Genomic DNA, 26,917 nt, shown 5'->3' on the forward strand with positions numbered 1-26,917 from the left:
TACATACAAGGAGGGCCAAAGAATCGGGCCAGTGATGCAGTCTACTGTGTGTATGTGTTCAGTTGCTAAGTCATGTCCGACTCTTTGCATTCCCATGGACTGCAGCATACCAGGCTTCCCTGTCCTTCACTGTCTCCTGGAGTTTGCTCAAATTCATGTCCATTGTGTCGGTGATGCTATCCAACCATCTCTTCCTCTGTTGCCCTCTTCTTTTCCTGCCCTCAGTCTTTTCCCAGTATCAGGGTCTTTTCAAATGAGACAGCTCTTCACATTAAGTGACTAAAGTATTGGAGCTTCAGCTTTAGCCAACAGTTCTTTTAATAAATATTCAGAGTTTAATTCCTTTAGGATTGACTGATTTGATCTCCTTGCTGCCCAAGGGACTCTCAAGAGTCTTCTCCAGTACCACAATTTGAAAACATAAATTCTTTGGCACTAATCCTTCTTTATGGTCCAACTCTCATATGCATACATGACTAGTGGAAAAGCCATAGTTTTGACTATACAGACCCTTGTTGTCAATCTACTAGATATCTTTTTTTTTGGGAAACATGAAGTTGCACTATTGCCTCCCAGACACATTTGTACTGATTGGTCTCAAGGAAGAGATTTTCTGTACCTGATACCTGCCTTTTGGGAGATGGCAATATCTGGGTCTACCTTTCCTGAGACTCATTTTTCCTTCTAATTAGGTATCGAGGATTGCATAGTCAATGCTACTCAAAGTGTGGTTTGAAGGCTGGCAATATCAGCAACACCTGGGGTTTTGTTGAAGCAAATTATGGGTCCCATCTGAGAGCTATTGACTCAGAAACTCTTTGGTGGGGCCCAGGAATCTGTCTTATGACAGGCTCTCCAAGGAATTTTTATGCTTAACGAGGTTTGAGAACCAGTCAGTTCAGTTGCTCAGTTGTGTCCGACTCTTTGCGACCCCATGAATCACAGCACACCAGGCCTCCCTGTCCATCACCAACTCCCGGAGTTCACCCAAACTCATGTCCATTGAGTCAGTGATGCCATCCAACCATCTCATCATCTGTCATCCCCTTCTCCTTCTGCCAATCTTTCCTAGCATGAGGGTCTTTTCAAATTAGTCAGCTCTTCATATCAGGTGGCCAAAGTACTAGAGTTTCAGCTTCAGCATCAGTCCTTCCAATGAGCACTTAGGACTGATCTCCTTTACAATGGACTGGTTGGATCTGCTTTCAGTCCAAGAGACTCTCAAGAGTCTTTTCCAACACCACAGTTCAAAAGCATCAGTTCTTTGGTGCTCAGCTTTCTTTATAGTCTAACTCCCACGTCTATACATGACTACTGGAAAAACCGTAGCCTTGACTAGATGGACCTTTGCTGGCAAAGTAATGTCTTTGCTTTTTAATACGCTGTCTAGGTTGGTCATAACTTTCCTTCCAAGGAGTAAGTGTCTTTTAATTACATGGCTGCAATCACCATCTGCAGTGATTTTGGAGCCCAGAAAAATAAAGTCAGCCACTGTTTCCACTGTCTCCCCATCTATTTGCCATGTTTGCCATGAAGTGGTGGGACCAGATACCATGATCTTAGTTTTCTGAATGTCGAGCTTTAAGCCAACCTTTTCACTCTCCTCTTTCACTTTCATCAAGAGGCTCTTTAGTTCTTCACTTTCTGCCATAAGGGTGGTGTCATCTGCATATCTGAGGTTATTGATATTTCTCAGGGCAATCTTGATTCCAGCTTGTGCTTCCTCCAGCCCAGCGTTTCTCATGATGTACTCTACATATAAGTTAAATAAACAGGGTGACAATATACAGCCTTGACGTACTGCTTTTCCTATTTGGAACCAGTCTGTTGTTCCATGTCCAGTTCTAACTGTTGCTTCCTGACCTGCATGCAGATTTCTGAAGAGGCAGCTCAGGTTGTCTGGTATTCCCATCTCTTTAAGAATTTTCCACAGTTTATTGTGATCCACACAGTCAAAGGCTTTGGCCTAGTCAATAAAACAGAAATAAATGTTTTTCTGGAATTCACTTGCTTGTTCAGTGATCCAGCGGATGTTGGCAATTTGATCTCTGGACCCTCTGCCTTTTCTAAAACCAGCTTGAACATCTGGAAGTTCACAGTTCATGTATTTCTGAAGCCTGGCTTGAGAATTTTGAGCATTACATTACTAGCATATGAGATGAGTGCAATTGTGCAGTAGTTTGAACATTGTTTGGCATTGCCTTTCTTTGGGATTGGAATGAAAACTGACCTTTTCCAGTCCTGTGGCCACTGCTGAGTTTTCCAAATTTGTTGGTGTATTGAATGCAGAACTTTCACAGCATCATCTTTTAGGGTTTGAAGTAGCTCAACTGAAATTCCATCACCTCCACTAATTTGTTTGTAGTGATTCTTTCTAAGGCCCACTTGACTTCACATTGCAGGATGTCTTGGCTCTAGGTGAATGATCACACCATTATGATATCTGGGTCGTGAAGATCTTTTCTGTACAGTTCTTCTGTGTATTCTTGCCACCTATTCTTAATATCTCTGCTTCTGTTAGGGCCAAACCATTTCTGTCTTTTATTGAGCCCATCTTTGCATGAAATATTCCCTTGATATCTCTAATTTTCTTGAAGAGATCTCTAGTCTTTCCCATTCTATTTTTTTCTTCTATTTCTTTACACTGATCACTGAGGAAGCCTTTCTTATCTCTCCTTGCTCTTCTTTGGAACTCTGCATTCAAATGAATATATCTTTCCTTTTCTCCTTTGCTTTTCACTTCTCTTCTTTTCACAGCTATTTGTATGGCCTCCTCAGACAGCCATTTTGCTTTTTATGCATTTCTTTTTCTTTGGGATGGTCTTGAGTCCTGTCTCCTGTACAGTGTCATGAAACTCTGTCCATAGTTCATCAGGCACTTTGTTTTACCGAGCCAAAGCAAAAAAAACACCCAGTTGTGGATGTGACTGGTGATGGAAGCAAAGTCTGATGCTGTAAAGAACAATATTGCATAGGAACCTGGAATATTAGGTCCATGAATCAAGGCAAATTGGAAGTGGTCAAACAGGAGATGGCAAGAGTGAACATCGACATTCTAGGAATCAGCAAACTAAAATAGACTGGAATGGGTGAATTTAACTCAGATGACCATTATATCTACTACTGTGGGCAGGAATCACTTAGAAGAAATGGAGTAGCCATCATAGTCAAGAAAAGAGTCTGAAATGCAGTACTTGTATGCAATCTCATAAACAACAGAATGATCTCTGTTCGTTTCCAAGGCAAGTCATTCAATATCACAATAATTCAAGTGTATGCCCCGACCAGTAATGCTGAAGAAGCTGAAGTTGAATGGTTCTATGAAGACCTACAAGACCTTTTAGAACTAACACCCAAAAAAGATGTCCTTTTCATTATAGGGGACTGGAATGCAAAAGTAGGAAGTCAAGAAACACCTGGAGTAACAGGCAAATTTGGCCTTGGAGTACAGAATGAAGCAGGGCAAAGGCTAATAGAGTTTTGCCAAGAGAATGCACTGGTCATAGCAAACACCCTCTTCCAACAACACAAGAGAAGGCTCTACACTTGAACATCATCAGATGGCAAACACCGAAATCAGACTGATTATATTCTTTGCATCCAAAGGTGGAGCAGCTCTATACAGTCAGCAATAACAGTCTGAGCTGACTGGCTCAGATCATGAACTCCTTATCGCAAAATTCATACTTAAACTGAAAAAAGTAGGGAAAACCACTAGACCATTCAGGCGGTCATTGGCATATGCAAATCTTAACTTTGTGTCAAACTGATACATGTGTGCCAATAGACATCACATCAGTGCTATCTCATAAATTACTTGAATCATTGAACTTTTTAGCTAGAGATGAAGAGGATAAAAGAATGATTCTTAATACTTCTAAAAGAGTGAAAGTTATATTCTCTATAGTTGCAGAATTACTGGAGAGGTAGAATAGTGATGTTCCCCTTTGTCAGAGAAGCTCCCTTGGTGGATCACAGTAAAGAATCTGCCCAGAATGTGGGAGACCTGGGTTCAATCCCTGTGTCAGGAAGATCCCCTGGAGAAGAAAATGGCAACCCACTCCAGTATTCTTGCCCGGAGAATTCTATGAACAGAGGAGTCTGGCGAGCTACAGTCCATGGGATTGCAAAGAGTTGGACATGACTGAGCAACTAACACTTTCACTTTTTTTTCAATCTTCTTAGCAGTTTTATGACTCTTCTAAGATGAAAAGTTTTACATCTTATTTCCATTTAGCAACTAGTATATATTATTTTTTGAAAATGTAACATAAAATGGTATTTGTGATCATATAATATAATGTAATACCTAAAAAAGATACTACTTTCTCATTCTCACTTCACTTTGAGATAGCAGAGCTGAGTTTGCAAAGTTTAGTATCAGCAATTAACATTCCTAAGATGGAAATATCTAATGTCATAACTCAGCACAGCTGTATATTAACTATGCATATTGTATGTCACAGGGAAAAAGACGAAAGGAAATAAAGGAAAAGTAGGTAATTGCTCACATGATAGAGGAAGATATTATCCTGCCAATTCCTTCCTGGAACCATATGCATTGTATCCTGTGTTTGTGATATAGCACAGAGAGTCATTGCTAACAGGGAGTAACATTATTGGGATGACACCAGTTTAAGTGAAAAAGAAATCTGAGTTCTAACAAACTAGGCATATACACACAACATGAAAAATATGTAATGCATTACCATGACCGGTTCTGTCTGTAGTGGTTAAGCTACTGATACTGACTGGGAGGCTCATCTGTTCATTTGATTGTGACTCATTGTTTAAATCTCTCTAAAGAGTGGAGGGTGCTGGAAAGAGCTAGTTTGCGCTGATTGATGGTGCAGAGAGGGAGGTTTCATCTGATTCTCATATATTTGTAAGAAATAAGCTTCTCTAAGATTGTATTGACTTTATTATCAGAGATAATCAATGAATAGATTCTAAAAAATTAAGAGGAAATATAAAAGCCTTGAAAGCTTTGGAAATTGCTGTGTTGACACAAAGCCAGTTACTGATACCTTTGCAAGTGTTGCTGTCATTGTTTATTTGATAATTAGGTTTTTCCATAAAGATATGGAAGAAAACATGGAGCCATAATTGATACATCACTTTTCTCTTACACTCAAATTCATGGGAATTGTCATCTGTCTGATGCTAGGAGGGATTGGGGGTGGGAGGAGACAGGGATGACAGAGAATGAGCTGGCTGGATGGCATCACCGACTCGATGGACATGAGTTTGAGTGAACTCCGGGAGTTGGTGATGGACAGGGAGGCCTGGCGTGCTGTGATTCATGGGGTCGCAAAGAGTCGGACATGACTGAGTGACTGAACTGAACTGAACTGATTCTCAGTATTTCTAGAATATTCCCTTTCCTCTTTATTCTTGATGTCACTGACTTGTTCATCCTTAGTCTAATTCTTGCTCACTTTATCCTTTGCAAGAGCTTTCTAATTGGTTTCCCACCTTCAGTGTTGGATGTTCTTCTTTGTACCTGCCAGAAGTGATCATTTTACTCTTTGAGTCATGAACTCTTCCATGGTGCACCGTCTATCACTGTGGCAGTGTTTTTCAAAGAGAATGCTCAAGGTGACTGGATTGGATAAAGGAAGAAACGCTAGCACACATAAACATACATAGTTGAAAATAATTAAGAAATAAAGATATATTATCATTTAATATAGAGTGACACTGTCACTCATATTCTGTCTCTGTGTCATGTTTGGATTGAGGTAACCAAAGGAAAGAGGGAATTCTACAACACAAAGCAGTGCCTTTGTGAATCTGCTTAACTATATTTATAGGTTATGCCTTCCAGTTTTAACCAAATGAACTCCCCACAAAATGGGCAAGTGACTTTCAAAAAAATAATAAGATAATAGTGGAACTAGAAGTTTGCTTTTTCTTAGTACATACTCTTTATCAGCTACATTAAGGGCAAATGCAATCAGAATCTAATTAGATCTGACAAATAGCCAAAATGAAATACAAATTATCAAGAAGACTATTTGCGTTAACAAAGAACCCCTCCCACAGTTTAATCATGCCTTGAGATATTAACTATGAGAGTGATAGGTGTATGTAGTAAGTACAAATTATGCTTATATATGTAATTTTTAAAGCCAGCTTAGAGGTAAATTTCAAGCTCCTCAATGTAGAATGCTAAACTATCACACTCTAGCCTCTAGCTTTAGTCCAGTATAATTTATCTTCTGTCCACTCTTTCATCTCACTGGACTTCCCAGATGTCCCAAATAACCTGTAGTTTCCTAGACATTTGATGATGTCTCATGTCTCCATGTCTGAGCTTTTTTCCTGAACAACACTTTTCTCATCCGTCTCCTGTCCAAATGCATTGTCTCTTAACTTCCACAGACCAGAGGGCTATTTTGGTAAGACATTTTTGTCTATTGTAGCACTTCTCAAAACTTGGCCTGGGGAGCTTTAAAATATACCCACTGCTCAGGCCCCACCCCTAGAGATTCTGGTTATTTCAAAATGTCCCCTAGTAATTCCAATGTGCAAATCTGATCCTAGCATCAATCATATTGATTTATGGTGATCAGTTCATATGCTTATCTGCTAGATGTAAGCATCAGAGAGTAAGAGCTGTGTTATTCTTTCCTGTATCCCCAGTGCTTAAGACATTACCTGGCTCTTAGCAGATACCATAAAATTATTATTGATCAGTGGTTCTCAATACATCAGAATCACTTGAGGCTGAGGGAAGTTGTGATCTCAGAAAGAAATCTTCTGTCAGGAAGCAATGTCATTCACATTTTCCACTGTGGGATTCCACTACTGCTCTATAGGACAGTGAACAAATCTGGGAGTAGGAGAATGTTTCAGATAGGTGTTTTCCAAGCTTTGGCCTTGATCCTTTGGCCAGGGAGGACAGGAGAGGGAAAATTGTGAAGCCACTTTTCAAGAATGTATCATATTTTAGAATTGTGTGTAAAATGCCAAGTGAACCCAGACATATGATGTAGAATAGTTCGCAGCTGGACTTATGAATGACAGCAATAGATGGCCAACTATTTTTGGGGGGGATGAATAGTCCTCTTGATATATCAGCCCAGAGCCTGATAACATTCTCTACCTGTCCTTTCAGTCGGAAAGCTGGAGAAGCAGAAAGAACTCCTTCATGGGCTCCCTGTAGGGAGCTGTGAGTCAGGATGAAACAGACAACATTAACTATCAGAAAGTGAGCTTTGAGGAGAGATATGCTCAAGTTTTCTCCCCTCGGCACCCTCCCTTTCTCGTTTCCTTCCTCCTCCCTTTTTCTCTTAGTTCCTCCTTCTGTTCCTCCTTCTTACTTTCCTTCCAAAATAATTAAATGCAAAAGCTTCTTGAATGCAGTGACAGGTTAAAATTTTAAACTGCCAAGAGTCAGTAAGTGTAGAACTGAAAGCCTTTAGGGGGACATTAACTTTTCCATTTTTATATCATATAGTAAGCTTTTCATTTAATAGTTAATTTATAATCACATAAACCATGGGAAATTTTGCTATGCCAACCTCTGGCTACCCTTGTGGCTCAGCTGGTAAAGAATCTGCCAGCAATGTGGGAGACCTAGGTTCGATCCCTGGGTTGGGAAGATCCCTGGAGAAGGGAAAGGCTACCCACTCCAGTATTCTGGCATGGAGAATTCTATGGAATGTACAGTCCATGGGGTCACAAAGAGTCAGACATGACTGAGCGACTTTCACTTTCAACTTCTAGCTTCAGTTTTCCTGACTTGGTTGGTGATTCGGAATGTTGTAACCTTTAGAAATGCATATTTTTAGCATTTAGCAGCCCATATCACTGGCAGATTAAGTTACTTATTACTCATAATCTTCTCACCTCTATACTCTTCCTGATATATAATAAACTTGGCAAAATTTAATGAGGACACATCTATAAAGATAAGAATAACTAACTCCAATTGTGCTATTCCCCTTTGTTTAACTTATATGTGGTCTAATGAATGTGTATGTCAATTATTTTAGTCACAGGAAGCCATGACTCAACGACTGTTAATGATTCTGTTTAGAATTAGTTCCTAAAAGACCCGTTGTCCATTGACTGCACTGAGGTTCCTGGTTAATGTGTCTTTACTCTTTTTCCTGTGACTTTGTAGGCCCTTCTCTGATGGTGGGCTTGATCATGTGATTTGCCTTGGTCAGTGATTTGCTTTAGCAATTGTGACTCAAATGGATGATTGATAAACACTTGAGATGTCCACTTGTTCTCTTGAGAACATGCCTGGGCTAGTCTTCTGGATTTATAAGAGAGAGCCAGACATCCTAGCTAAGGCCACCTAGACAGACTAGCTCCCAGCCCACACACTGGCTGACTATACACATGACTAGCCTGGCTGAGACCGCCAAAACCTGACCCAGATCAGCAGAAACACCCAGTCAATCCATAGACTCAGAACAAGTAGTAAGGGAATATCTTTATAAGACAAACAGCATTGGTGCATTTGGAACACAGCATTATTGTGATAATAGATAACTTATACACCTCTCTGTAAACTTTTTAGCATTGGAAATGAGTGTGAAGTATTCCTCACTCACTTCTTTAAAGCGGTTTCTTTGAAGTTATGAGCCTCCTGTGGTAGAATCAAAACTTTTGTGTTTAATCCCTTATACTGTTGTTCTACAGTGTCTAGTCATATGTTGTGTTGCCAGTTATATTTCTACTATTTCATAAAGAGAGAATTGCATTCAAAAACAATTGGTGGAAACTCTGCTTCCCACAGTCTGTCTCCCAGACCCCCAAATTCTGTTTTCATTATTTCCCACTTGAGAGTTGGCTAGGGAAAGCAGCAGCTCTCTGAGTCTTAGATAATCTCATGAATAAGGTCTTCAGTTCCCTGTCTAAAAATGTGTTAAAGGCAGGAGAGTTTCCCAACATACACCAGTAAGGAAGAAATTTCTATAAGAAGCAGCCTTCCACTTGACAGTACATCTTGAAAGGCCTCATCAACAACCCCCAATTACTGTTAAGATACACCCTATCTCTTCAGAACGAGGACAGATTGTCTCCTCTCAGCCTGATTCAAAGGTCCCGAAGCACTGGATTATACACCAAAAATATTCAATTCTGAGTACAGAAGTTTTTAATGATTTTATTATATGCCTCACAATCTGTTCCTAAATCTGTTCCCATATAGTTTACATTTACCAATTAATAGGTGAAGTAATGGACCTTTGTATGGGACATTAAAGATGATAATGGAGAATAAGCTCCATTAGAATGATCAGCTTTGATGAAAATGTAAATTGAGGATGTCTGATTAAGTGTACTGGATTCATTGTTGTGTATATTATCTGAGTCAGGAGAAAACTCCAGCCTGGACAAAAATAAACATAATCTTTAATAACTGATAGTACATAATTAGCAATTAGAAATCTATGGTAAGTCTCTATTCATTATTGTTACTGTTATATTTAGCCATGCTGCATGGCATATGGGATCTTAAGTCGCAGATCAGGGGTCAAACTTGCACCCTGCTAAAGTGGGCGCATAGTCTTAACTGACGGAGGGTCAGGGAAGTCCCTATGAGTCTCTATTTAGATAGAAGGCATCCTTCTTCCATTACTTGAAAGTGCAAATACTGGAAGTATAAAATTTTTAATAAAACAATAACAGTGCTCCAAAGGTAAGTGTGAAAGTTACTTGGGCGTTTGGCTGATGAAAGTTTGTTAAATACTAATCATGGGTAGGATAAGAAGGAAAGAATGACCCACAGACTGACTTTGGAGCACATTCCTGCAAAATTTGGAGTCTTTTGCTGTTTGATTGAACATTATATATATATTTTTCTTGCTACCAAGTTGTTAACTGTACTTTGTACTGCTTCTTTTTGCACACTCTCCTCTTTGTCTCTCAACTTTCTATTTGCTGACTGTAAAGTGGGGTGGGCTGGGAAAAGAGGCCTATGAGTCTGTGCCCACACATAGCTGGTAGGTGGGGTATAGGGTTAGCCAGACCTGTGTTCAAATTTACTATTTACCATTCATTAGCTACATGACCTTGGATGGCTCTGAGTTTCACGAATCTCATTTGTAAAATGTTGAATGGGAAGATAATAGTTAACATGGCTTGTTTTAAGGATTAAATTAAATAATATTTGTGTGTCTGGGGTAGGGTCTGGAACAGAATAGGCACTTGATAAATATTCACGCCCCTTCTTGTCCCTCCCTTCCCTCCATGTTCTAACTTTAAAGAAGTTCATAATATGCTATGACAGGGAGTATGGGATATTTTTTAGTACTCAGAATCCTTAGGGCAGCTCTATATGAAGCTGGCAGCTAGCTAATGAAGCCTGATTTCTTGGGCATTTGCCTCTAATGGCTGACTGATCTGGTAACTGAATTATTCAAAGATTTTCATAATATGTTTGAATTTCTTATATCCATTCAGTGGCTAATGATTCCTAGCCAGGCCTAGGGCCTCAGTGGAGAGAGAAAAACAGCTTTTTTCAGAAGTGAATATTTTTAATTTAAGAAAATAGTTATAACATCCTGATGAATACCTGCAATTATTAGTTTGGGATTATTGAAATTGGATGATTTGATAGTAACAGTGAATTTAGGCAGACAGTGTGGGAGAAAGTTGGTATATTGATTTATTTTCACAGGGATTCCAAGAGCTGATGATCACAAACCTAGTAGAAGTACAGTACCAGAGTATTACGGTTTATAGGGGGAAAGTTATGTTGGTCATTTTTAAACCAGAGAGCACAGTCTGAAACTTTCCCACCTGTCTGACCTTTCAATAATGCCATTACTTCATATTACTATTAAGTTTAAAAAATGCCATCTGTGTAAATGTCGTATCCATTTAGGATTTTTCTGTTATAAGCTTTCATCTCTGTGCTAAGCTCTGAACTCTCAGTCACCAAGAGGTACTCCTTAGATTCCTCTAAAGTGTTATGTGCCTGCTTTTAAATACAAATAAGTGTTAAGATATTCCTTGGGTTATCACCAGAGAGACACCTGTATAACTGAAAAATGACCCTATTTGAAGTAACTGCTGGATCCACATTAACCTTACAGTGAGGAGAAATTATTCTAAGTTTATATGGGTAATATTTTGTTATTTTAATAAGTAATAGTGAATTAGACATGTTCTCAAGAAGGAAGCTATTCCTTTCTTTTAATTATTTTTTCTCACTATCAGAAATGTTCATGGGATACAAAATAACCCCTGCATGTTCCCCTCCCCTCGGCCTCTGCAAAAGTCCACCTTTTAAATTCTGGCATCCTCTCAAACCATAAAGAAATCATTTTTTTTCCTTTGGTGGTGGGCCAGTTGGCAAATAGGAAATGGTCTGTCTGTAGATGCCTTCTTATTTATAGGAAGGATGTGGGAAGGGAAGTGGCCAGATTGAGGGACTATCCATGGTTAACCATTAATAGCATTCATAAATATCTTTGCTTCTATGATTCAGGTACTTTGTTATCAAAACTTTGATACCAATTCATCTCCAAAACATTGATTTCCCCCACTACCCCATTCTTTGAAGATGGTATCTTGGAATTTTTTTTTTAATTATGTGTTTATTCTGTTCTTAGTGATATTATCTGTCCAGAGCTACAGTGTCTTCCAGATTGTTTTTCTTTCCCAAGAAGTAGTATATTTTGGGAACCACTTCATCTCAAGGGAATGTAAAAGAGAAACGTGTGCCCACTAAGTGGCTCCCATCCTCTGGGATGTGGACTTTGAGGGTGAGGAGCTATGGAAAGAGTCCAGACATTTGTAAACTTCCTAAGTACTAAGTAAGTAACATGCTTCTACATGGATGTTTTGTTTTTTGTTTTATGTCTGTGGTTATTCTGAAGGATAGACATATCTGCTTAAAGCTGTTTCTGAGTTCCTAATTGATTTTTGCCATTTTATGTTTTTTCAGTCAGTGGTTACTAAAAGTACACTTGCTACATGCAATTTATTAAGTAAAAATGAAGCACTCATGTTTGAAATGTTGGGGAGCCCCTACCTACAGTGAGAAAAAGTGAAGATAATTATATTTAGAAAGCAATCAATGAATCAAGAGAGAGAAAATAGGTTTGCATAAAAACTAATGAACTGAAGCAGAAAAATTAGAAAACTAATCAGTAAATCAGGAGATAGAAAAGAGGTTTGTGTAAAGACTAATAAACTGAAATGGGAAAACTACAAAACTAGTCTCATGAAATCATGAAATGGGAATAGCTAAAATAGGCTGGCAAACGGATTACTTAGAGCTGTAGTTATTTACCACTGTATAACCACACTAAAACATAGTGGCTTTAAGAACGCTATCTCTTTTGATTCTATAGGTTAGCTGGGCAGGGCATGGCTACACTCATTTGAACACTGAACTGGCTGGATGTCTAAGACTTTACAAGTTTGACACTTTGACAGGGACAGCTGAACTGCCAGGACTTTCTTATTCTCTGTCATCTTAGAGCTTCTCCCTCTACCTGTGGTCTCTCCAGTAGAGTGACCAGACTATTAAATGATGAGCCAGGGCTACCCAAAGAACAAAAGTAGAATATCCCAGGTCTTTTCAAGGTGCAGGTCTCGAACTGGCATAGCATCACTTTCTCTACATTCTGTTGGTTGAAGCAAGTCACAGGTCAACCCACATTCACTGTGCTAATTTGTTTCAGTCGTGTCCGACTCTTTGTGACCCCATGGACTGTCCATGGGATTCTTCAGGCAAGAATACTAGAATGAATTGCCATGCCCTCCTCCAGGGGATCTTCCCAACCCAGGGATCAAAACTGCATCTCTTGTGTCCCCTGCATTGGCAGGCAGGTTCTTTACCACTAGCTCCACCTGGGAAGTCCTACATTCATTGTTTATGTGGGGACTATTATAAGGGGGTGAAATACCTGTAGGTAAGGTTTATTGGGAGCCATTTGGGGGACTAGACACCACACCCAGGCATGGCCATATACAAAGAACTGTGTGGCTAGTGGGATGTTTTTGCTGGCCCTGTGGCCACTGGGTACTCACATGTCTAGTAGTGACAAAGGCTAGTGATATTCTTTAATAGCCACTGCATTTTTTACATCATTTCTTCAAGGAGTATCTGAGTGAACCAGTAAAGGTGCCTGTGTCCTAACTGTCAGGCAGCAGGGAGAGGGATTGTGTCTCTTGATGGTTTCTATTTTAGAAGGCAGAGACTGCCTTTTCCTGGGTTTGAGCAGCCAAATGCCCTGGCTTGCTTGGAGCAGTCCTAGTTGATGTTGATTATTCCAGCATAATTATTAACAGTGACCATTTAACTCTTAGTAGCTTTTCCATGTGGGGTAATGAATCATCTGTTCATCCTGTGGCTGACCCGCATAATGGAGAATCCTCTAAAATTAAGACAGGATTCAGATCGCAGATAACCAAAAAAATAAAAAATGCCTCCTCCTTCCAGTATTTCGTTGGCTGTCCAACATCCACATACTTCTTCATGTACTTCATCTACACTGTTTTTCACATGTGTGTATTAGTTGCTCAGTCATGTCTGACTCTTTGTGACCCCATGTGACCCCTGTACCTGCCAGGCTCCTCTAGTCCATGGAATTCTCCAGGCAAGAATACTGGAGTGGGTTGCCATTCCCTTCTCCAGGGGATCTTCCCAACTCAGGGATGAAACCCCGGTCTCCTGCATTGCAGGCAGGTTCTTTACTGACTGAGCCACCAGCGAAACCCATTCTTTATGTACTTTAAAAAGACAAATGTCTCCAGTTACAGTGAACCTAAGTCTTCTTTGTAGAACTGGCTGTATAGTCCATCTTCACATATAGGGTTCTAAGTCTTGTCAGTTACTTCATCCTGTTAAAAACTGAGAATCTCCACAGTTTGACCATGTTCTGTCATGATCCTCTTTCCATTTTCTGTGATCTAAGAAATAAACTATAGTGGTAACTATTTCTAATACAGTCCGTATGCAATAGGTAGGGAAAAGTGAGAGAAAATGAGATAAAATATGGAAGTAATGAGATAAAATATGGAAGTATGCATATAACACAACAAAGAGGGAAGAACATACGTTAGAGGATACACTCCTTATATCTGCATCTGGCATTTTACCCTGGACTTTCAGTCCTGAGTTAGGAATACTCTTTCACTGTCTTTTCATATTCACCTCCCTCCCTAGAGACTCAAAGTACAAGACAAGATTGGTGGAGCCTCACATCATGAACTAATGTCTAAATTGCTACAAGAAGAAGAATATCCACCTTTCTCTCTCTCCAGGGGTAGGAGGCATGGTGCTGCTTTCCATAAGGCTCACATAATAGTGGATGCTTCCTCAGTAGAAAAGGGAACAAATGCTTATCATTCACTTTCATCTAATACTTTATTGAAAGTTGTAAAAAAGGACATTGATAGGTAGGGATGAAGTAGTGGCTTTAGCTTTTAAAGTATCTAGGGAATTTGCTTGCCCAAAGATTATTAGCTGAGACCAGGGGCTACTGTTTTGGGATAATCTAAGTCAAAATTTCCAGCAAATTTGGAAAACTCAGCAATGGCCACAGGACTGGAAAAGGTTAATCTTTATTCCAATCCCAAAGAAAGGCAATGCCAAAGAATGCTCAAACTACCGCACAATTGCACTCATCTCACACGCTAGTAAAGTCATGCTCAAAATTCTCCAAGCTAGGCTTCAGCAATATATGAATCATGAACTTCCAGATGTTCAAGCAGGTTTTAGAAAAAGCAGAGGCACCAGAGATCAAATTGCCAACATCTGCTGGATCATGGAGAAAACAAGAGAGTTCCAGAAAAACATCTATTTCTGCTTCATTGACTATGCCAAAGCCTTTGACTGTGTGGATCACAATAAACTGTGGAAAATTCTGAAAGAGATGGGAATACCAGACCACCTGACCTGCCTCTTGAGAAACCTGTATGCAGGTCAGGAAGCAACAGTCAGAACTGGACATAGAACAACAGACTGGTTCCAAATAGGAAAAGGAGTACGTCAAGGTTGTATATTGTCACCCTGCTTATTTAACTTCTATGCAGAGTACATCATGAGGAACGCTGGGCTGGAAGAAGCACAAGCTGGAATCAAGATTGCCAGGAGAAATATCAATAACCTCAGATATGCAGATGACACCACCCTTATGGCAGAAAGTGAAGAGGAAGTCAATGAAAGTGAAAGAGGAGAGTGAAAAGGTTGGCTTGAAGCTCAACATTCAGAAAACGAAGATCATGGCATCTGGTCCCATCACTTCATGGGAAATAGAAGGGGAAACAGTGGAAACAGTGTCAGACATTATTTTTTTGGGCTCCAAAATCACTGCAGATGCTGATTGCAGCCATGAAATTAAAAGACGCTTACTCCTTGGAAAGAAAGTGATGACCAGCCTAGATAGCATATTAAAAAGCAGAGACATTACTTTGCCAACCAAGGTCCGTCTAGTCAAGGCTATGGTTTTTCCCATGGTCATGTATGGATGTGAGAGTTGGACTGTGAAGAAAGCTGATCGCCGAAGAATTGATGCTTTTGAAATGTGGTGCTGGAGAAGACTCTTGAGAATCCCTTGGCCTGCAAGGAGATCCAACCAGTCCATTCTAAAGGAGATCAATCCTGGGTGTTCATTGGAAGGACTGATGCTAAATCTGAAACTCCAATACTTTGGCCACCTCATGCGACGAGTTGACTCACTGGAAAAGACTCTGATGCTGGGAGGGATTGGGGGTAGGAGGAGACAGGGACGACAGAGAATGAGATGGCTGGATGGCATCACCGACTCGATGGACATGGGTTTGAGTGAACTCCGGGAGTTGGTGATGGACACGGAGGCCTGGCGTGCTGTGGTTCATGGGGTCGCAAAGAGTCGGACACGACTGAGAACTGAACTGAACTGAACTGAATTCAAAATGTTTGTGCAGGGGGAGAAGAGTCTTTCAAGGACAACAATGGTGAGAACTGTGATGAAGTAGGAGAGGAGGGAACAAAACACTAGCTGTGTTGGAGAAGCAGAGGCAGAGGCAGGAAGTTCTGAGGGGTGTGTATTGGCAGAATATTTAGAGGATGATGTAGATTTTAAGAGATGTGGCATAGAATCAGAGTATATATCTCCTTCAGTTTGATAAATGCCTATATGAGCCAGGCTGAGAGCCAGGCTGAGGGCAAGGTAAGAGGACTGGCTGGTGCTGGGAAAAAAAAAAAAATGGAGGAAACATAGGTCAGATTCTTGTGATGGGTTAAAAAATGATCTCAACACTTAGAAGTCCCTTGTGTTGAATTCTGAATTCTAAATTCTAGTCTAAGCCTGACTCAGATTGGATGTGTTACTATTGTTGTATGTTACCATAGATAGGGTTTGTTTCTTAATTCATAAACTAGGGGATTTAGATCAGATTAGTGAGTCTTAACATCAAATCTCCAAATTCCAAGAGATCCTCAGTAAGAGCTGGGGGTGGGACAGAAGTCGGTTCACTATCTACAATATTGATTCATAGGTTAGCTAAAAGGTTAATTCCTGTGGACAGAATGTGATGAGAAATGCCATAGGGGATGTATAGAGTGCTATGTAAATACACTGTGCAAGACCTAACCTATTCCAGGGGTCTGGGAAGGTCTCCTGGAGGAAGTGGTACTTAAATAAAAGGGGAAAACAAAAGTGGGACATTTCTAGTAATGTTTAGAAATAATTCAGTTGTGGGGCATGATAAAGGTCAGCAGATGTGGAACATGGATATTTCTGTATAAATGTCCTAGTTTATAACTGCAAGGAATCGAGGTTGTTCGAGAAAGGTTTGTTACTGATATAGGACTGATGCACAAACTGTGCAGGAACATAAATTTTTCTTGCAACTTGGTAATTTTTCCAGCTCCTGTCTCCTCTAATGAACCACAGTCCCAGATTATGAACAGAGCACTTCAGCCCTGAGGTGCTTAGAACTCCATATAGAAATGTACCTTACTTTTGAACTTGAAACCATTACAAAATAATTGTTGAGATGCTTTAAATAGATCTCATTAAGGTTAGCGTATAGCTCTGTGCCTTTCTGTCATGCCTGTGTTAGTGAAGGATGGTTTTACATGTACAATTAAAGTTATTGCAAAAAGCATGATGTATCAGTCACTGATTTTATTAGAATTTCAAGAATTTGGGCATAGACCTTCCTTTGCCTTGTTCCTGCTGCCACTTCAGTGAAATTTTTTTTCTTGAATATTTTGCTGATGAAGCTTGAAGATTCTATAGTTTGTCTGTTTGAGGTACTATTATAGCAAGTTTGCCATGGGAAAATAGCCGTCCTTCCCTTAAGATTAATTATTGTTTAGTCTCTGTCACCGGAAAAGTCAATGGCACCCCCCTCCAGTACTCTTGCCTGGGAAATCCCATGGACGGAGGAGCCTGGTAGGCTGCAGTCCATGGAATCGCTGAGTCGGATATAACTGAGCTACTTCACTTTCACTTTTCACTTTCATGCATTGGAGAAGGAAATGGCAACCTACTCCAGTGTTCTTGCCTGGAGAATCCCAGGGACAGAAGAGCCTGGTGGGCTGCTGTCTATGGGGTTGCACAGAGTTGGACACGACTGACGTGACTTAGCAGTAGCAGCAGCAGCAGTCTCTGTCACAAACATGAGGAGAGATGATTCAAAAATTATTAATTCTGGTCTCCCAAGTTGACATTGTGCCTACAAATCTATTGTATAAAATCCTATGGGACCAGTGAAAGAAAACACTTCCTATGTCTCTCCTACAAAACTCAAAAGTCCAAAGTATCAAAGAAAAATATTTACTGTTTTTATCAAATGCAATCTACTTTTGGTTTGATATTCCTGGAGTTTTGTAATACTGAACACCCATTATCTTTTCTCTTCTGCTCAAATCTCTTTCTTGCCTTGTCTATGCATTTTGAACCCTCTGGATCAGCTGTGACCAGTATTTCCCGTTTTGTGTGTCAGGGCAGTATTATTACAGGAAGTGCCTGTGTCCCACTCCCCCACCCAAACTGTGGACTTTCTGCTCAGAGGGACAAGCAAGCATAATGATATCCATCTGGGAGGGAGCTTAAAATAGTGTCCATGCGTCATTTTGCAGTTAGGAATCTGGATATGTCTAATGAGGTGTTATCAATCAAGAGATAAAAAAATTAAAATCCTACATTAGGAACTGCTCCTGCCAGAAACAGTGGATTTTGTAACAGCTGTTTTCTATTAGATGCTATTGTGTTCTTTAGCAGCAAATTACATAGATCAGAAATGTACAGTTAACAGTTTCCCCAAGTGAGGTTGTAAATGAGCCTGTTGTCCTCTGTACAAAGATATAGCAGGAAGGAGAGGAAGCTATGAGCAAAATCTTGGTGGACTTAATGCAGTTTTCTGCTCCCCCTTGAAGGCTAGATAGTTCTCTCAGAAGGGAATATATATATATATAATCCTAGTAAGGAAATGATCCTAGGGAAGTGATCCTAGTAGGGAAATGACCTTTGAGCTCTGGAGGGGATGATATTAAAGCTTTTACCTAGATAGCATCTCCTAACAACCTGAATTTGATTGGTTCCAGAATTCATTAAACCTTAAGGGGAAAAATTATATGGAGGTGGGGAAAAGGGAAGAGAGAGAGAGAGGAAGTCCTGTATCCAGCAAGCACCGGTGTTTCAGCTCCAGATGAAGATAAGTTGTTTGAAATTAACAGCTAAGAGACAGTCGGTGCATTCTCCTCCTTATTGCGACTCAGTAAATTAGACTTAGCATTCTCAAAGACTGCTTCTATACTGATGTTCCTGCCTTATGGAAAATAAAATGCTTCTTCCCCATCCCCCCCTTTTTTTTTCTGTCTCTAACAGATGACAGTAATAATGAGAACTAAAATCACTCAAGTCAGCGTATGAAAGAGAACAGTCTATTTAAAAAAAAATAAAAATTAAAAGACATCTCTTAGTACCATCTGCTGAGGTACAATAATGTTTTGTAACGGGTTTTGGAAAGCACATTAAAAGGCTTCATCTGTGCTTGTCCTTTCCAGTTAGTCAAGATATAGTTGTGTTTCTCCTGTTTGATGTGGATTCTTGAATCATGTAATTATTTCTAATTTATCTCTAAATTGAAGCATCTCAAATACAATTTTAATTGGGATTTCATTAGGCACTTATTATACCATGTGTCAAATGATAGTTGATTATTCTTAGCCTGGGTATAGATTCTGAAAAAGATAGTAGGAGAATGATGGGTACCTCTGAAAGCTGATGGTACTCAATAAATATGTCTTAAAAATAATCAGTTGATATATAATTAACGTAAGTAATTACTGCAATTAAACTCAGTTTGTGGAACCCTGCTGTGTTGTTTTCCATCCTGAGCTTAAACATGATTGTTGTTCTTTTGCACAAATAAAATTAATGTAATGAGAAAAAATTGAATAAATATAGGCCTGGATAACAGAGAGACGTAAATATTTTCCCTTTATTAGAAAAGAATGGCATGAAGAGAAAATTTTTCTTTCATAAGGAAAAGGTATATGAGGCTTTAACTATATCCTTTTCACCTAAATGAATTAGATAAATTCAATGCACATTGAAAAGCACAGGAATAACTTGAAGATACTGGGCTTTGCTTTTAGACCACTGCAATGAAGCAAATATCACAATAAATTGAATCACATGAACTTTTTGGTTTCCCAGTGCATATAAAAGTTACCTTTATGCCATACTTTAGTGAGTAGAACAAAAAGTTATATCTAAAAGAACAATATACATGGCTAAATTTAAAAATGCGTTGTTTACAAAAATGCCAAAAGAATTACAATAGTAATATCAATATCACTGATCACAGATCACCATAACAAATACAATGATAATAAAAAATGTTGGAAATATTGCAAGAATTACCAAAATGTGATGCTGCTGCTGCTACTAAGTTGCTTCAGTCATGTCTGACTCTGTGCGACGCCATAGATGGCAGCCCACCAGGCTCCCCCATCCCTGGGATTCTCCAGGCAAGAGTACTGGAGTGGGTTGCCATTGCCTTCTCCAAAATGTGACATAGAGACACAAAGTTAGCAAATGCTGTTGGAAAAATGGCACCAGTAGAATTGTTCGATGAAAGGTTCCCATTGACTTTTAATTTTAATTATCTGCAAGGCACAATAAAGTGAAGGACACACAATTAAAATGAGGCATGCCTATAATACAGTTAGCAGATGGGGCAAAAGTATATGGATCTAGATGAAGGAAGAAGAGAGATGTTGCTGATCTGAAAAGATTTGATGGTGAAAAAGTAGATTGCCCATAGACTCCTCAAAATGTGGTTGCTGTTTTGTCTCTATATTCTCAGCACTTAGGATAGTGCTGGCTCTAGTTAGTATAGATAGTCTTTGACTTATGATGATTCATTTTACAATTTCTCAGCTTCACAATAGTGTGAAAGTGATACACATTTCAGTAGAAACTGCATTTCAAATTTTGAATATTGATCTTTTCCTAATCTAGCCATAGGCAGTTCCATACTTTCTCATGATGTTGTCAGTGAGCCACAGCTCCCAGTCAGTCATGCGATCATGAGGGTAAACAGCCGATACATTTACAATCTATTCTGTATCAATGCATCCATTCTATTTTTCAGTTTAAGTATTCAGTAAATTACATGAGATATTTATTATAAAATAGGCTTTGTGTTAGCTGCTTTTGCCCAACTATAGGATAATGTAAGTGTTCAGCTAAGTCGCTTAAGTCGTGTCCGACTCTGTGTGACCCCATAGATGGCAACCCACCAGGCTACGCTGTCCCTGGGATTCTCCAGGCAAGAACACTGAAGTGGGTTGCCATTTCCTTCTCCAATGCATGAAAGTGAAAGTGAAGTCGCTCAGTTTTGTCCGACTCTTCACAACCCAATGGACTGCAGCCTACCAGGCTCCTCCATCCATGGGATTTTCCAGGCAAGAGTACTAGAGTGGGTTGCCATTACCTTCTCCAAAGTAAGTGTTCTAAGCGTGTTAAAAGTAGACTAGGCTAAGCTATGATGTTTAGTAAACTAGGTATATTAAATGCATCTTGGCTTAATATTTTCAACTTAAGATGGGTTTATTAGGACTTAATTCCACCATCAATTCAGTTCAGTTGCTCAGTCGTATCCAACTGCAACCCTACGGACTGCATATGCTGAGGAAGATCGGTACTTAAGGAATACAGTGTTGCCTGACTAAGATTAGGTCAAATCTATCTTGAGTGACAGTGACCATACCTGGTTTACAGAAGGGTGATGGAAAAGTAAATGAAGGGAAAAAAAATCAACAGACTCAACTAAATGTGTTCCTATAATCAAAGTAAATGTTCCTAACTTTTGCTTCTGGGTAACAGGTATTGGGTTTACTTTCCTACCTGAATCAACTTGAAAAAATAGCAGGCAAATATATGGAACAATGGTTTCAAGACACTGAACATCAAGCAATAAATGACAACTTCCTGAGAAATGAGAGATGAGGAAGACCATCTGATTATCCCAGCTTGCTTCCTAAAGAGAGTTTTCAGATTTTAGCAGTGAGGAAGGACTCAGGTAAAACTGGGTAGTCTCCCTTAATTAATGAGACAGAGCTGGGAATCTGGGGACATCAAAGCAGCTAGAGTTTGCAGTGCAGGGGACGAGAGGAGAGATCTGTACAGAGAAATAACTTCAGATATCTGCAACTCTCCTTTGAGGCTTCAGCTGAATAATTATCAGCACCTGCTCTGGAGGAAATTTCTGAAGCCATGGAAAGCACCATCTGAAAGAAGGAGAAGGAATATTCACAAGGATACACATAGGGCTTGGAATAGTTCCTGACTTTACCAGATAAAATAGTTCCTATTATTACTCACTCTAGAAAAGGTGGATGAGTATTCAGAAGATTTTAACTCAGTAATGTAGCAAACAGTACTTCAACAGTACATGACCCGTGAACATCCAGATATTCAAGCTGGATTTAGAAAAAGGAGAGGAACCATAGATCAAATTTCCAACATCTGTTGGATCATTGAAAAAGCAAGGAGTTCCAGAAAAACATCTACTTCTGCTTCATTGAATATGCCAAAACCTTTTACTGTTTGGATCACAACAAACTATGGAAAATTCTTAAGGAGATGGGAATACCATACCACCTTACCTGCCTCCTGAGAAATCTGTATGCAGGTGAAGAAGCAACGGTTAGAATCAGACATGAAGCAACAAACTGGTTCCAAATAGCGAAAGGAGTACATCAAGGCTGTATATTGTCACCCTGTTTATTTAACTTATATGCAGAGTATATCATGAGGAACACTGGGCTGGATGAAGCACAAGCTGGAATCGAGATTGCTGGGAGAAATATCAATAACCTCAGATATGCAGATGACCCCAGCGTTATTGCAGAAAGTGAAGAAGAACTAAAGAGCCTCTTGATGAAAGTGAAAGAGGGGTGTGAAAAAGTTGGCTTAAAACTCAACATTCAAAAAACTAAGATCATGGCAACTGGTCCCATCACTTCATGGCAAATAGATGGGGAGACAATGGAAACAGTGACAGATTTTATTTTGGGGGGCTTCCATAATCACTGCAGATGGTGATTACAGCCATGAAATTAAAAGACACTTGCTCCTTGTAAGAAAAGCTATGACCAACCTAGACAGCATATGAAAAAGCAGAGACATTACTTTGCTAACAAAGGTCCATCTAGTCAAGGCTATGGTTTTTCCAGTAGTCATATGTGGATGTGAGAGTTGGACTATAAAGAAAGCTGAGCACCGAAGAATTGATGCTTTTGAGAAGACTCAGTGAGAGTTGGAGAGTTGGAGAAGACTCCTGAGAGTCACTTGGACTGCAAGGAGATACAACCAGTCCCTCCTAAAGGAGATCAGTCCTAAATATTCATTGGAATGACTGATGCTGAAACTGAAACTTCAGTATTTTGGCCACCTGATGTAAAGAACTGACTTACTGGAAAAGACCCTGATGCTGTGAAAGATTGAAGGCGGGAGGAGAAGGAGACGACAGAGGATAAGATGATTGGAAGGCATCACCGACTCAATGGACGTGAGTTTGAGCAGGTTCTGAGAGCTGGTTATGGACAGGGAAGCCTGGCATGCTGCAGTCCATGGGGTTGCAGAGCTGGACACGACTGAGTGACTGAACTGAACTGAACTGAACTGAATGTAACAAAGTTAGCTGTAGATTAGATTCTGCTCTGTTGCCACACAACAAAGTTTAAAAGGAAGACCCAAGAAGATCATGTCTTAGTTCAGAATGCTATAACAAAATACCATGGACTGGGTGGCTTAAACAATAAACATTATTTACCAGAGTTCTGGAGGCTGGGAAGTTCAAGATCAAGGTGTGATCAAATTTGGTGCCTGGTGAGATCTGTCTTTCTGGTTCATAGGTACCTGTCTTCTCACTGTCTCCTCATATGGCAGAGTGAGAGAGCTCTCGGGTCTCTTATAATTCCATTGACACTAATCTCATTCATGGAGCTCTGTTCTCATGACCTGAGCACCTCCTAAAGGCTATCTCCTAATTCCATCAACTTAAGGGGTCGAATTTCAATTTATGAATTTTAAAGACCTAAATATTCAGTCCATAACACATCAGATTGTTTCCAATAAACTTAATTGTGTCCAAGAACAAAGCTCAAAACTAAGTACAGAGACACAAAAATATCTAGCACCCAACAAGGTAAAATTCACAATGTTTGGCATCCAATTAAAACTTGCTAAGCATGCAAAGAATCAGTAAAGTATGACTCATAATAAACAGAAAAGACCATCATTTGAGAAGCCTAACTTTATTCCAAAGTGAGGGGAGAGGCAGATTCTCTCCCTAAAAAAAAAAAAGTAAAACCAGATAATTTGTCAAAAACAAATATCTTGTGGCTCTTGAAATCAACCAAAGGGGGGAAAAAAGACAAATTGAGAAGAACTTATTCATGAGAAACTGCTGAACTTCAGATGAAAACATTGGGAATCAATCACATTCTTACCTGGAGCTTTTTCCATCTTTCCTATTTTGGTTGGTATGGTAGTTTTACTATGTGGGGCAGGTTTTGAAGGCAATAGCTTTGCTGCCAGAAGGGACTCACTTGATTTTGGGTGGAAGATGAAAAACCCACCCTCAACATCATTCTCAGCAGAAGTAATGATCCTGGAAGCGTGAAAATGAGAAAGGCCAGCAAATGTTCATTTGAGGTATAGTCCCATTTGAGAAAAGCAATAGGTTGGTGAACCAACCAGACATTAAACAGAGAGATGCTAGAAATGAGATAGCCACAGAGGTGGTTGGTAATATCTCTACATATCCCTGGCTGCCTTCATTGCGCATGAACATATGGGATTAAAGACAGTCCAATATATCCAAATGTGAAAATGAGGTGAAAATGTTAGTTGTGCAGTCATGTCTGACTCTTTGCAATCCCATGGACTGTAGCCCGCCAGACTCCTCTGTCCATAGAATTCTCTAGGCAAGAACAGTGGAGTGGGTAGCCATTCCCTTCTCCAGGGGATCTTCCTGACCCAGGGATCAAACCTGCATCTCCCATATCACAGGCAGATTCTTTACCATCTGATCCACCATATTCAAATAACCCTGATGAACACCTTATGCAGAGTAAATCCAAGAGAACCCAGCAGAAAATAAACACTGGAGTAGGACAGAAGGTCTTTGAACTTTGAATGAACCCACACACAGAACCAGTAATAAAAGATAGAAGTCTTATAGGTTCAGAGAGATTGAGTATAATTCTGATGAATCATTGACTGACTGTTAAGCTTTGCAGACATAGAGATGACTTCAAGGAAGTCAAAGTTAAGAATAAAACGAGAATTTTAAAAATTACTGAGAAGAGAAACCAGAAGCTGCACATGGCAAGGGAAACCAATTCCACAGATTAAATATCTAAAACAAGTAAATGCAGAAAACCTACTACCAACAGCAAGGGAAAATATTAGGATCCAGAATTACTGTAAGACATTACCTAAAATGTCCGATTTTCAAAAAGTGAAACATTCAGAGAAACAAGAAAGGGTAACCCATACTCAGGGAGAAAAAAGCAGTCAACAGAAACTAAATAGGTACAGATGTTAGATTTTTCCAAGAAAGGTTTCAAAGCAGCTGGTATAAATATGTTAAAAGAATTACAGGAAACCATGATTAAAAATTAAAGGAAAGTCTGATGCCAATCAGTTAATAATTAGAAGATATCAATAAAGAGATGCAAAATGTTAAAAAGAACTACATGGAAGTTTGAGAGTTGAGAAGTATGATAACTGAGGAAAAGTTCATGAGAAGGGCTCAGCAGAAGATTTAAGAAGAATTCAGCAAATTTCAAGTAAGTTAGTAGAAATATTTCAATCTGAAGACTAGAGAGAGCAAAGATTTAAGAAAATGAACAGCATGCCAGAGAACATGAGTCAAAAGCAAGTTTATCAGTATAAATATATTGGAACTCCCAGAGGAATAAGAGAGAGAGGAAGGAATTTTTTTAGAAGTAACAACAGAAATTTTCAAAAATTTGAAATAAAAAATGACTCTAGAGATACAAGATGCTCAGCAAATACAAAGTAGAATGAACACAAAGAGATATATACCTCGTTGTGTCTTAGATAAACTGAAAGATGAAATCTTAAAAGCAGCAAGAACAAAAAAAGACATTGAATATAAGGAAACCTCGAAAAGATTAACAACTTACTTCTTATAAGAAATAATGAAGGACATGAGACAGTAAAATGATACATTCAAAATACTGAAAGAAAAAACAAACCTGTCAATGAAGAATTCTATGTCTAGGAAAATTAGCCTTCAGAAATGAAAATGAATAAAAAGATATTCTCACATAGCTAAAGGGTGAGAATTTTTTACTTGCAGATTTGTCTTAAGAAATACTAAAGGAAGTCCTTTAGACTGAAAGAATTACATTCGATGGTAATTCAAATCCATAAGGATTAATAAAGAGCATCACTCATATTTAAAATATGTGGGTAAATATAAGATTGCACAAATATTTTTTGCTTTTCTTGAATTCTTTGAATGAATTAGGCTATATGGAGCACTAATTAGGACTATAATGTTGGGTTTATAACATATGTAGATATAATAATAGCACAAATGGAGAGTACAGTAAAGGTTCTGCATTTTACCAGAATTAAGTTCCTATTAGTTTAAAGTACACTGTGATAAGGTACATATTATAATCTCTAGATCAATCACTAAGAAAAGAACTAAAAATGTATAGTAAAAAATCAACTTCTGCAAAAATGTAGAGAAACAGAAACCAGATTTATGCTGTCACCTGAAATAACCAAGGTAAAAAGCACCACTCAGTCCAAATGTATGAAACAATGGTTTTTAAGACACTGAACATCAGGAAAGGAGAATTACAAAAGAATATAAGGAAACTTTGAAGGTAATGGATATGATATGTTCATTATCCTGGTTATGGTGATGGTTTCATTTATGTGTATATATTTATTTCAAACCTTACCAAACGGTCCAATTTAAATACATGTGGTATATGTCAATAATACCAAAATAAAACTTTAAAAGCATTTTGCATATCATGGATGTTTAAATTTAAAACACATATACACAAGCATGTATAATACATACACAGCTTACTTCAGAAGGGACTATAAAAGTAACTCAAGTTAACTTGAAATTCTCCTTATAGAACACTTATCCATAATTTAGAAATAATTTTGAAAACATTTAGAAAATGGATAATTTAAAAGTATAGAAAAGTAGATATAGTTAATATCCTGGTAATTTTAGCCTTTAAATGCTTTGTACACAGACTCATTTTCATGGTTTTGCAGAGCTTCAATTACTGTTGTTGTTGTTCAGTCACTAAGTCATGTCTAACTCTTTTCGACTCCATGGACTGCAGCAAGCCAGGCCTTCTTTTTCTTCACCATCTCCCAGAGTTCGTCCAAGTTCATGTTCATTAAATTGGTGATGTGATCCAACACATCAT

Source organism: Moschus berezovskii, chromosome 7 (genome assembly GCF_049115385.1).
Source record: "Moschus berezovskii isolate FMDL1 chromosome 7, NW_MosBer_1.0, whole genome shotgun sequence".
Taxonomy (NCBI): domain Eukaryota; kingdom Metazoa; phylum Chordata; class Mammalia; order Artiodactyla; family Moschidae; genus Moschus; species Moschus berezovskii.